We start from the raw sequence: 12,990 nt of genomic DNA on the forward strand, positions 1-12,990 counted from the left end.
ACTACTGTGTTATCAGATAACTGAGATGAAGCCAAACTCCTTAAATCCTAGGGTGTTTACCTTCTCCACCAAAAAGGAAAGTGTGGAAACTGAAACAGAAAGTCAAACATGATTAATAAGAAAAGCAAAGCTCAGGAATTAAAAAGAGGATAATGAGTCACTTTAAATAAGTTCAGGCATACAGGACCAATGAATTATAATTTCAAGGTATTACAAAAAAGCAGCTTATAAAGGTTATCACAGAACCATAGTTGATAACCTTAGAAGACTTACAAACAACAGGGGAGCAGATAATACATAAGAGGGGCAAATGATATTTTATTTTTTTAAGGTAAAACAACTCTTAAAAAAATGAAGATCAGTGATCTTGACACTACTCCTCAGCAAAATTCTAGAACAGGTTACTAAACAGATGGCTTGTGAGCTCTTAATTTTGTTTTTCTAAACCTGACATGGATTTGTTAAAAAGAAGCCATGCCAAACCTTGTTTCCTTTTCTGACATGTTACTAGATTAGTGGATCAGAGAAATGAATTATCTGTATAACATCTAAACCAAGAAAAGCATGTAGAAAGTCTCTCATGACCAACCTGGGGTAAATCCACTTACTATTTGTGTAACTTTGGGGACATTTCTTAACATATGGGATAAGAGGCACATGTCATGCGTTTCTTGAGTTTCTGCATGTTTTGTGAGGAGAGGCACTGGCAGCTTTTGTTTTGAACTGTCTTTTCATAGATACTTATATAGCATATAGCCTTTGAAGACAGAAATAATATCTCCCTCTGGAGCAAAGGGAAAGTTTTCTTAAAGCCCATTATAAGAGATTGGGGTTCCTCCACTTGGGGTTTCTCATCTGTGGTCAGCCTACTGAGAGTGGTGGCATGCAGCCACTCTGCAAAGCCCCTGTGGGGTTTGGAGGACAGGAACGCAGACAAACAGGAAGCTCATGCCGCCTGCTGTACCAGGACTAATCCAGTCCTTTGTCTTCCACAAGCATCCACAAAACAATCACTGGCGGATTTACTAGTGTGCAGATAGGGTAAAATCTCAGGTCCTTCACAGTGCTTGACAACCTGCAACTCAGCTTTGCCATGTGTAAAATGCGGAAATCACAGTGCCTCTTTACAAAAGTATTATGAAAATTAAGTTAATACCCACAAATTGCTTTAAAAAGTGCCTAAACTAACTGCTCAATGAATGTTCGGCATTATTATCATGATAATTATGATTAATTTAAAATGTTAATAGGTAGGTATACAATCACATCCAAAGGATGCATGACAAGTCAAAGCATCCACGCTCACTAAGTTCAGAAAAGGTTCTATTCTTAACCCTGTTCTATTCAATATTTTCATAAATAACTGAACTATAAAAATGCATTAATCAAAATTATGGATGACATCATTGCTAACATAGATAATAGAATCAGAATTTTTTTTTAATCTTGACATGCTAAATAACTAAACTATAAAAATAACAAATTTAACAGACACACCAATCCTATTATTAAAATAAACTATTCAAATTGTATATTAATTGCAAGTTAGATGAAATGAATTACAATTCTAGTAACAATGTAACATGTCTAAAAATGAATTTGCTATTAAGTTACAGAAAAATAGAGGTAAATTTTCAATGTGCTCTTTGTTGGTCAGGCCACACTCATGGAAGGTATGGCATTTAGTTCTGGATACCTTTGAAAGGGCTTTGGCCGACAGAAGCATACCCAGAGAAGAGTGATCAGGTCTGTGAAGGGTGAAATAAATCCGTATAGTACATAAAGTATAACTGAAGAAACATGACTTCTTTAGCCTGAGAAAGGAAAGATTTATTGGAGATAAAAACTATTCAGACATTTGCAAAGTTAACTATGTCAAATATGCTGTGTAAATCCAAAGGGCAGAGCTGGAAATAATGACTAATTAATTGATTCCAAGTCAATGTAAGGAAGAACTTTCTATCAATTATTTCTCTTTTTAAATGCTGAATAAGTTCTTCATTCATGGAAGTTTTTGAAACCACTAGCCAGACTATGGCAAGGGGATTGCCTCCTTCACATTCAGATGTATTTAAACTGCTCACTTCTTGTCTGTAGCTAGCCCTTTCAAACTGATAACTTGTTCTTAGCAGCCCATCTGACTTTTCGATTTCCCTCTCTGTTAATTCCTTTTTTCCATATAAGACAGCCCATAGGCAACTTGACAGAGGGTCCTGGATAACAAGCCCTCCCCATTGCCCATCTGACTCAGAAGGGAGATTGGGAAATTTATTTCATGATCTCAAAAGTTCCTTTCAATTCTAGGATTCTTGGATTCTGCTTATTTCTTCTGCCATTTACAGAAATTGGTGGATGATCAACGATTGAGGAATGAGTAAGTGAAAATGGAAGAACGAATGAACATCATTAAACAACTGATAAGGAGCCACTTTCTTCTCTAAGAACTAGCTACTTGAATCAGTCTTACATCTTTCAATCAGTCAAACAGACGACAAGGGGTGAAAAGACAGGAACAATAACCTGTGAGGACAGGGAAAGCAAGTAGGAGAGGCAAGCAAGGGACTGGGGTGGGAGGAAGAATGAAGGTAGAGTACAATGGTGAAGACCCCCAAAACAATTCTCAGAAATGATTCACCAGCAAGGTCTCTTGTTTGTAAGTCAAGCCCATTTATAAGCCAAAAATAAAATGTAAGGCTATGCAAAAAACATTTGAATAAAATATGAGAAAATTCTAAACTCCTAAGAAATTATGACATGAACAAGCAGCTGCATTCTTGCAAAGGCAAAAATGATACACAGAACACTATAGAGGAATCTCAAATTCATTATGCTAAGTGAAAGCTACCTGACTCCGAAGGCTACATACTATTTATAAGGCAGACTTGAAATGTGGTATCTACACACAATGGAATATTATTCAGCCATGAGAAAGTGGGATATCCTGCCACTAGGGACAACGTGGATGAATCGTGAGCACATTTTGCTGAATGAGGTAAGTTAGATAAAGACAAGTACTATATGCTATCAATTATATGTGGAATCTGAAAATCATACTTGTAAAAAAGACAGCAAAGAGTAGTGGTTACCACGGGGTGGTGGTAGGAGACAAGACTGATGTTGTTTAAGGGTACAAACTTACCAAGGGGTAGTAAATAAGTCACAGAGATCAATATAATGAGTAGAGACAATATTGTAGTATAATTATGTAATGTGATAAATATCACCACAATCATACTATACCTATATAAATGTATCAAAGTAACAGGAAGAACACCTTAAATTTATACAATGTTATATGTCAAATGTAGTCAATTTTTAAAAACTGCCAAAAAAAAAAAAACAGGCTTGAACAGACAAAACTACAATGACAGAAGGAAAACATATCAGCAGTTCCAAGAACTGGAGGATGGGAGGGAGCACTAACTGAAAAGCACATGGAAGCATTTGGAGCATGGCGGAACCATTCTAGATCTGAGTTGTGGTAGAGCTTACACAACTGTATATGTTTGTCAAAATACACAGAACTTTGCACTAAAAAGGGTGAATTTTACTGTATGTAAATTACCCTTTAATTTAAAAATGGAAAAAAATTAAAGGGCTTAAAACAACTTTGTAAAGAAAAGTAAAAATATGGTTTGTGTCATTACTAAATCACAATAAAAGTAAATATTTTGAGAAAAAAATCATGAGGATCATGTCTATAATATAGTAATGAATAACTTATTTTAAAATGAAATATCAAATGTATACCCAAATAGCTTTTTAAAAAATAATCAAATATATTTTCATTGTTCTATAGTTAAAATATAAAAATTAAAATTCATTCACATTTTATTTTTAAATATCATAATGTAATTCTAGTAATAAGAAAAATGTTAAATATTTTATTTATGCATTCATAATTTTTACCATATATTCTCTATTACTGTACTTAAAATTTGATCTCATAGAGTCAGAAAAGCAAGTTGCCTCTCAAAATAAAAACAAAAGAAAGCTTATAATAATGATGTTCCTTTAATATAGAAATATGAGTAAGCATGTAAGTAGTCATATTTTACAATCTGGCATTGTTTTAGCCCAGTGGGAGTGAGATATTTTCTGGGTACAATTAGAGGAATACCAAAGAGAACAGAAATGTATAATCAAATATCAATTAGAAATAACAAACTGCATTGCCTTTCTTTTGTTTGTGGAATAGTTTGAGCAATAGACATGTAGGGCTAGGAATAGTCTGACATTATTGAAAATTTACAATAGCAAAGAATTAGAAGTGATAAGGGCACCTTAAAAAGCATACTTCTCTGGAAGCAAATAAGTATTATAAAAGGATCAAGAAAACACAAACTTAAAATTATCATATTTAGAACAACACAAAGTCAGGCTGTCAAATGAAATTTATTTTTAGTTATAGGAATCTACATTCTCTATAATATTTCACGATAGAAAATGTATTGAACTATGATTATTTGCAAGCTTACATCACTGCTAAAAACTACCACAATTTATAGCCCCCCCGCCTTCTGAGAAGAAACTTTTGTTGCTGCCCTCCTTGTCTGCACAGTGAGCTGTCACAAGGGAAGCCCGCCAGGAGGAGAAGACTACACTTTGCATGGGGCAGCACGCTTTGCGAGCTGTGTACACTTGGCATGATTGGGGGGGGTGGGACGGCAAAGAAGTGAAGGAGTGACCTAGATGAGGCTTTAAAAACGCGGTAGCAGTTCCCAGGGGAAGAAGAAAGGAGTCTCAAGAGATTTGGGCCCAAACTCTCTTGTGTTGCACTGTTTATACAGCCCGTGTCACTCCCCTTAATACCAATGATAGCAAAGATACGCAGAACTCCTAGAACTGGGAGTCCCACTGCCTTCTAATGTAACACAATGACTAGACTGCACCAAGTGGCAGCCCCATATGTTACATGGGTTCTAAAAATGTATGTCTGTGTGTGTCAAGTCCATTAAAAAGGGGAGCTCTAATTTTAAAAAGACAAAGTTTATCAAACAGCTTATCCAACTCCGCAATTTACTTCTGGGTTGCTACCACCAGCAGCTATATACATGAATGAGCACAGGACAAAGCCAAATTGTGAAAACAATGAATACTTGTGGATGTTAACGACATGCGCTTCAGGGAAGAGAATACCAAGTGGTTATTTATTTTTCTTAACCCTAACAGGATTGACTCCACATGCACTCTACCTTCCCTTCTCCTTGTTTCCACATGTTCTGGTTAAATAAGGACAGGCTCCGTTCCTGACTGAAAAGGGGAGAAGAGGTGTGAAAAATCTAGTGGACTAAGAAAACTAAAAATCCCCCACAACTTTCAAATTTTAACAGAGCCCCCTGAGCTTCATAAGCAAAGTTATCTGTGATCCTTTTCATTGGTTTTATTTATTTATTTATTTATTTTATTTTTTTTAGGAAGTACGCATCTTTTTTCTCCCATTCACTCTCATGTGTATGCTTGCGTGGCAGTAAAGAGAGAACATTTTCACAGTTTCCAATCCAATTCCATGGATTTCACATAAAATGTTCCAGTTGAAAGTGACCTAAAAACTAATCTAGTCTTTTTAATTTTGGAGGAAATGATCCACCCAAAATCCCACAGTCGTTACAGACAGGCCAGGTTCCAGAAGGCAGGTCGGACACTTAATATGGGACTGTCTGTGTAGTACACCGAGCTGGCTGTTTTACTATCTGGGATAATAATTATACTTCCCAGAAAAATTTATTTTCATTCACACTCTAATGTTCATTATTATTATCAGAGAAGTCCTTTAATACAAATTTTGCTGCTGATAACAAGGAAAGGAAACTACACTGGGACTTGGACTAGCCAGAGGGCGACATGGAGGGCCCTGGGTATCTAAGGAGAGGAGAAGGTGTGAGTTAGTGATTTTTTAAAAAACAGGAAATGGGATAATTATGTAATAAAACCCCACTTTGCCTTTAGAGTTTTCCAAAGGACCACATCTTCACTGGTGGTATAAGATACCAGAATTACTTTGAAAAAACTCAAAATTCAGTCTGGAAGAGGGAAAGAGAAAAATGAGAAGAAATAGTCAAGGATGAGAGACCTCCTTCACTATCAATAGAAAATATTTTAGACTCCTTTCCCTATTCTCAAGATATTTAAAGTAAAATTGCTGAGCAAGTTAGTGCAAATTTTAAATCTGGACTTAGTATGTACGAGGGACAGCTATCGGGCATTAAGTTTGTAAGAAAATACCTGTACTTGCATTTGTATGGAGAATTGTATCACTTATTCGTAACTTCAGTTGTGTGTGTCCAGAAGTAATCTGAGCAGACTAAAGAATGGGGTTTTAAGTTTGGAGAGATGGAGTTTCCATCAAATCATAAATCCTCAATCTGCTCTGTTTAAGGATAGATATTGAAAGAATGCGAAAAAAGAGAAGTTGTAAACTGACGGTGTGTGTGTCAACGCCAAGAACTAAAGCTACCTCAATCTAAAGGTTTTCAGAAGAGACTTTGACTTGACCCATGTCCCTCCATCTTTCCCCACACAATCCCAGAAATACCTGGCATGCCCACACTGGATTCCTAGTGTACTGTTAGAAACATCTGTATACACTACTTACACTATTTGGATTAAGGTATGATGAGTTATGTGATTAAATAAGTCAGTTCAGCTGTGCAAAGCATTATTCTATTGAAGCACTCAACCATTGAGCCTTTGTTGTCCAAAAGCATGAATAGCCACTTGTAACTTTCACAAGTTAAATGTGATATTGTTTCTCAGATCAGGAATAAAAAAGAGACACAGCAAGGTGAGCTTCAAGTACACCCACCTGAGATGAGAACCATCATGTCTTACAAATAGTAAACAGTTTTCCCAAGTGTGATATGCTATGAAATAAGTGTAAGATGAAAAAGTAAGGTGACAAGTTATTTAAATTACATACAAAACCAGCAATGATGCAGGCAGAAGTCACTTCTTGGACCACCAGCAGGACATTGGTTCCTTCATTAGATATTTACTTTTAGAGTTCAGACCAAGGATGAGGCCTGTTCTAAGGGCTAGGTTAGAGCAGTGAACCAAACAAAATCCCACATTCCATGGACTGCACATTCTCATTGGGGGAACAGATGATAAATAAACGACGTTTTTTGATGCCAGTTGATGATAGTGTGATAGAGAAAAATCATGTATAGTAAAAGCGACAGAGCATGCTCAGTGAGGACTTACTTTACAGAGGACCATCAGAGAAGGCTTCTCTATCTAGTACAGATACATTGGAGCAGAGACCAGAAGCTAGTGAAGCTACCTAAGAGCAGAGCATTCCAGAGAGAACAGAGCATGAAACCCTGAGCTGGGATCCAGCTTGTGTTCTGAGGACTATCCAGGAAGCCAGTGTGCTGAGTTGACTGAGTGAGAGGAAACTGCTAGGAAATAGTCAGACAGGTACCTGGGGTCAAATAATACGAACTTATGTAACTTGTCTTTTATTCTGAAAGACATAAGAAGCTGTTGGAAAGTTTATACAAAACAGTGACATAATCAGGCATATTTTTAAAAGATCACTCTGCCGTGCGGAGAATAAACAGGTGCCTTGAGGAAGAAGGGGGATGGACTAAGTAGCTCTTGCAACAATTCAGGCAGGAGATGGGGATCGTTCTGAGTAGACTGGTAGCAGCGGTGGTGCCGACTAGATATAAAACAAGATTTGGCGGATAGGGGACATTTAGCTCAACTAAAGGCAGAGCGAGAAAGGGAAAGACTGAAGACAAAGGGGAAGGGGACGTTAGCTTCAGGCATACAGATGTAGAGCCACAAAATCCTGGAGCGCAAATGTGGGTGAAGTAATGATGAGGAATAGTTCCTAAGGATGTGGGGGATCTTTTTTTAATGAGATGATTTCATGACAGTCTACATATGTTACGATGTTAAGATATTTGGATTATGTACTGTAAGTTTCTCCTCACTGTCAGTGAAAAATTTCGTAAATGCTTTCTCCGAAATATGTCTACCACTGATTTTTTTTCACCCCCTAAAATACATTTTTAGAAAGTTTTTTTCTTAAATTGAGAAAAAGTTACAAAATGATGGTTGCGGTTGTACATACGTACCAAAATGATACAATACTAAAATGATACAAAACACTTTCACAGAAAATGCCATCATAAAAGTTGAGAAGGAAAGAAATAAATGAACACCAGAAAAACTTTGTTCTTTTTCATAGCATCCTTTATTTGAGGAATTCAAAGTTAATTTTCCTTACCTGTTAAAAAAAGTTATGATATTCTTATGGTATAATCTTTTTTACTTATGTTAGAAAATCTTTGAAAAGAAACACTAAAACTTAAATAAATTTTAGATCAACATTATCTTTAGCATATTTTCATTATCAACAGTATATTTTAAGCCTTCAAAGGTAGAAATTGAAAGAAATTGAGAAGCATTAATAAACTAAAAATGCTGAGAGTTTTTAAACCTCTGGGATTCATTTGCTTCACAGTAGTATGCTTTTTCAACATTTAAATTTTATTCTCCCTTGCTAATGAAAATAATCTGCCACAACAGAAAGGAATGAAGATGTCAGATCCTTATGATATGTTTATCAATATAATGGGAAGGTGTGTTCTAGAGATCTCTGTTGGATTATAGGAAGAGAGAACTGTACAACTGATTGAGAAGGTTATTCAGTCAGTACAGTATAGGTCCGAGGACACATATTTCAATTATCAATTAATTCAAAAGGTTGAACCTAAGCCCCCATAGATAGTTCTTGGAGAAAAGGAATTTCAAATAAAATTTTAGATAACATTACATAAACTGAGGGAATTTTAGAATTCAAATTGTTCATGGAAAGCAAGTTGAAAAAATAAACAAATACAAGTCAATTTAGAGGCGTAAACAAAGTTCACAATTACATAATGAAAATTTATTAGGATTCAAAGTGAATCATAAGTTGCAAATTATTAAAATATAATGTTGCTTTTTAAATGAAACAGGGTGGTGCCAGTATACCTCACTGTAGAGCACAGATATACTCTGGTAATTTGGCTGCTAGGCAAAAATCTGTATAGATAAACACAAATCCCTAGTCACTCCAGTTATGACATTGAGATTATGCTCCTAAAAATAATTAGGCCAACATTTAATAATACCACATTTGAGGAGATAATAAATTAACAAAGCATCTTTTTAGAGAAAAAAAAACTAGTTTTAATGAATACTACCATTGGAAATAAGTCACCACATACATGGTTTTACTTTTTTAACAGTAATAATGTTGGAACATAATAAATCTCAATCTTCTTTAAAGACCACTCTCTAGCAATTCAAAATTCTAATATTAACCTCTTAATCATAACATGTCTTTTACATTTCACCAAAGTTACTCTCTTTTTAAATTGTTTTTATTTGTCCAGAAAATTTGGGACAGGGGATGGATAAATACACTGTGCAGAGCCAGAGTATATACAAAAACACATCAGCCATAATGACAAGGCAGAGGTAAATAAGCAATTGGAAGTATCAATTTATTTTAATAGGTAAGAATACCTACAAGAAACAAATTCTACAGGAAAGAATATTCTACAGTATGAGTATTTATGTAATTCCATACTAATGAATTTTACATAATCAATGCTGGGCTTAAAAAAAAAGTAGTGATCTTGTTAGACAACCCTCCTACTTATACTTAGTTAAGGTATTTTAAAAAATAAAAAAAACAAGAGCTGTGTGGTCCATTTGGAGGTTCTAAAAAACAAATGAAGATGCTAAAAGTTTGGAACAACACCATGAGAAAGCAATGATAATGACCTAAGCCTCATGAAAAAAAGGCCAATGAACTTCAATCATTTTACTTAATAAAGACTATGGAAGTGATAGGACTGGCGTCCAAGTGTGTTGAGATAAACAGGTGGACCTAAGAAAATATTTATGTCATCTAAAGAAGGAATGGAGCTAAAGTAAACTATGGCTATGAAATTGGAATTAGGCATTCGATTGTCTGCAGACCTTGAACACTGAAATGCTTAAAGAAAGTTTCAAACACCTGGATTACTTTTTCAGCAGCCTTAAGAATATAAACAACAATCTTTCTGGGTTGGATTTGATCACGTTTGTTTGTTAGAATCCTATGAATTAAGGGCAATATAAATAAGGTTTCTTTGAAAATCTGTGCAAATCTTAAGATCTCATTGGGCCTAGTTTAAGGAATAGGCTTTCTTTTATCAAAAGGTAGTATGAATATGGGCACTCGTTAGAATACTTGGGATCCATTCATTTATAACTAGGAGTACTACCACCTATCACGAAGTTAAAGAAAAAAAATCTACGTGTGCCAAGAATTAGTAGTTAGTGATTGTGATGGAATTGATACTATTTCTGCATTCAACTGTGATTTGAAATTTTGTCTAACAACTATCACGTCAAGAGAACTTCTTAGTGATAAGTCAATGGCCTCTTTCTGATTTAATTCAGGAAGGCAGAAAATACATGACCACATTCATCATTCAGTTTTCTATCAGTATTATTGCTGATGGAACATGAAACTGTCAACACAAAAATAGAAGGGTGATAAGGCACAGCCAGCTATACATCTTTTAAAATATCACAAACAATATCATTTTATGTAATTAAGTTCCATATCCCTCACATTTTCTCCTGAAATAAAAATGTCTGGTAAATATGTCTGGCTATATTCATTACAAAGTTACATGCCCTAAGAGTCTCAATCAAACAATGAAGTTATTTTCACATATTCAAATATTCTTTTCATAAAGTATAATTCTAGTAGCTCTGCACAGGGAGTAGCTTGGTGTTTTTGAATTGTTGTTTGTACAAAAGGAATATAGTTTCCCATTACAGGATATTTGTAAATTTACTGATTACATTTTCTCTTATTTTTATGGTGTGCCACATATAACAGTTTCCCTCTATTTTAGGTTTCTAGAATATTACAAGTTTTTTTTTCAGTAAAACCGCTGTATTATCATGAGTGCAAAATAAAAACACAAAACACTTCCATGACAGTTTACTCAGATACAACCATTAATAAATTGTTTCATATCATAATTAAAGTTCTCTTTCCATTTGAGAGTATGAATTCTATAAAAACAATTTTCAATTCTAGAATTTCTATCACTTTAAATCCCAAAATAAGTTGGGAAGTTTTGAAAAACAGTTATAAAGAGTTCATAATTATTTGTAAATATTTTCCTTTGATTACTTTAGTATCCATTGTAATGTAATGGTAACATTTTAACAATCTATGTCTAAAAAAAGAAAGTATTTGTTGCACTCATATTTAAATTGAATGTTAAAAGTTATTCCCTAAACAGTCTTGTACTTAAAAGTGAACTGTCAGATGATCTTTTAAACTTGAGTGTCCTCTCTCACATATCTACATGGATGTATCATCAGGTTTCTAGATTTCTCTTTAAAAGTTAATAAGGAGAACAATTAAACATTTCTTTCACTTATTTTTATATTACAATGAAATAGTGGGTTTCTTAAGGAAGTACTGAACTGAACAACTACTGAAGATAGGTCCAGTTAAGTAAGAAAAATGGACGGATGGGTGGATGGGTGGGTGGATGGATGGATGGATGATGGATGGGAGGGAAGGAGGGAAGGACTTTTAAAAGCTCTAAAGCTGAAATAAAATTTTATGACCCTAATGATCATAGTATATATAACTTTATACCCACTTTATTAATGTACATACAAATCAAAATTGTGAACTAAGTGTATAGCAATCTTAAACACACACTGCATTTTAAAATTCCAGTACACTGAGAATATACTTATCCATAACTCATGGTGACAGAAAAGATAAACAGGCCCCCCGACAACATAAAACATTTCCCAAGGTATGCTACGATGCAGAGCTGAAGACGAAAATATCTGAAAAGTCATCCTTCCTTCAGTTTTGACCTCTAACATAGACTTGCTAAACACACCCTTCCCTCTCCACTACTGCCTAACCAAACTTGTTAAGTTAGAAGGGCGTGCAAAGATGTGCCTTCCAGGCAAACTTCTGTTTTCTACAAGTTAATCTCCAAATACTTCCAGCTGGAAAATGCCCACTTCCACTACTGACACCAGGGCGTCACTCTGTTCCCTGGGCTCACCTGCTACTACTTCATTATTCTTCTAGGTAGACGCAGGGCACTTTGGCGAGGCAGCTCTTCAATCACCTCGGAGTCCATGATGACTGGATATGTGCGCACACCTTACACACGTCCACAGTCTTTCACAGCCTTTCTCCCTCCCGCCGGCTCTGAGCACTCACCCGTTCCGGTTGGCTCACCTCCGTCGTGACCGCCAGCCCACCTGGGAGCCAACAGGACTCGAGGAATTATCCTCAAAATAAGAAACTGACTGATTTCAACATGTGGCGAGAGAACGCGGGGCGGGGGAGGAGGACAGGGGCAGGACAGATAGCAGCTGTCCATTAAGTGGTTTAAATCTGTTGGTTAGAAAGCTGAACAAATACACAGATGGGTCTAGTTCCTGGGGGATTCCACAGTCTGGAGAGGCTCCTGGCCAGTTAGGCCTCTCCCGACTTGTCCCTGTGCAACACGCGCCCTGGTTTCGCTCTCAGATGCCCCCGACTCGCACGTGCCTTTCTCTTCCGTCCCCACTAATGAGTGTCACCCCACGCACCAGGTGTCCTGGGAGACTTACCTAAGAGCTCCCCGAGTCTGAGACGGTAGGACAACTTTTCCTGCCCGCTTCAGCCAGGCCCGAACACCCACACAGACGCTCGCGCCCAGGTCGGGGTGTCGGGGCGCGTTCCGGCCTGCGAGGCGGGGAGAGGTGCGCGGGCGACCAGCCGGCAGCGCGCGCGGCCACCTGGTGGGTCCGGCCCTCGCCGCCGCGACAGCGAAGGGACGTAGGGACGCGAGCTCCGCGGGGCCAAAGTCCACCCCTTGCGCCGGCCGTGGTCCTCTCGTCGCGGCCTCCGCGGATTTACAGGTACAAGCCAACCGAGACGCCCTCCCTTTCTCCGAAAGGTGTCTG

General features: G+C 36.8%; 1 protein-coding gene across 1 annotated transcript in view; it reads right to left on the minus strand.

Annotated features, from left to right (window-relative positions):
- The window catches only part of FOXP2 (forkhead box P2), a 614,071-nt gene extending 601,092 nt beyond the window's left edge, over positions 1-12,979 (minus strand). The window contains exons 1-2 of the mRNA XM_019624737.1: positions 12,655-12,979; positions 12,099-12,300 (exon numbers count right to left, since the gene is read on the minus strand). The gene's annotated coding sequence lies outside the window, so the exon portion shown is untranslated. The remainder of the gene's footprint in view (positions 1-12,098; positions 12,301-12,654) is intronic.
- Positions 12,980-12,990: the final 11 nt, after the last annotated feature.

This window comes from Hipposideros armiger, unplaced genomic scaffold (genome assembly GCF_001890085.2).
Source record: "Hipposideros armiger isolate ML-2016 unplaced genomic scaffold, ASM189008v1 scaffold_604, whole genome shotgun sequence".
NCBI lineage: Eukaryota > Metazoa > Chordata > Mammalia > Chiroptera > Hipposideridae > Hipposideros > Hipposideros armiger.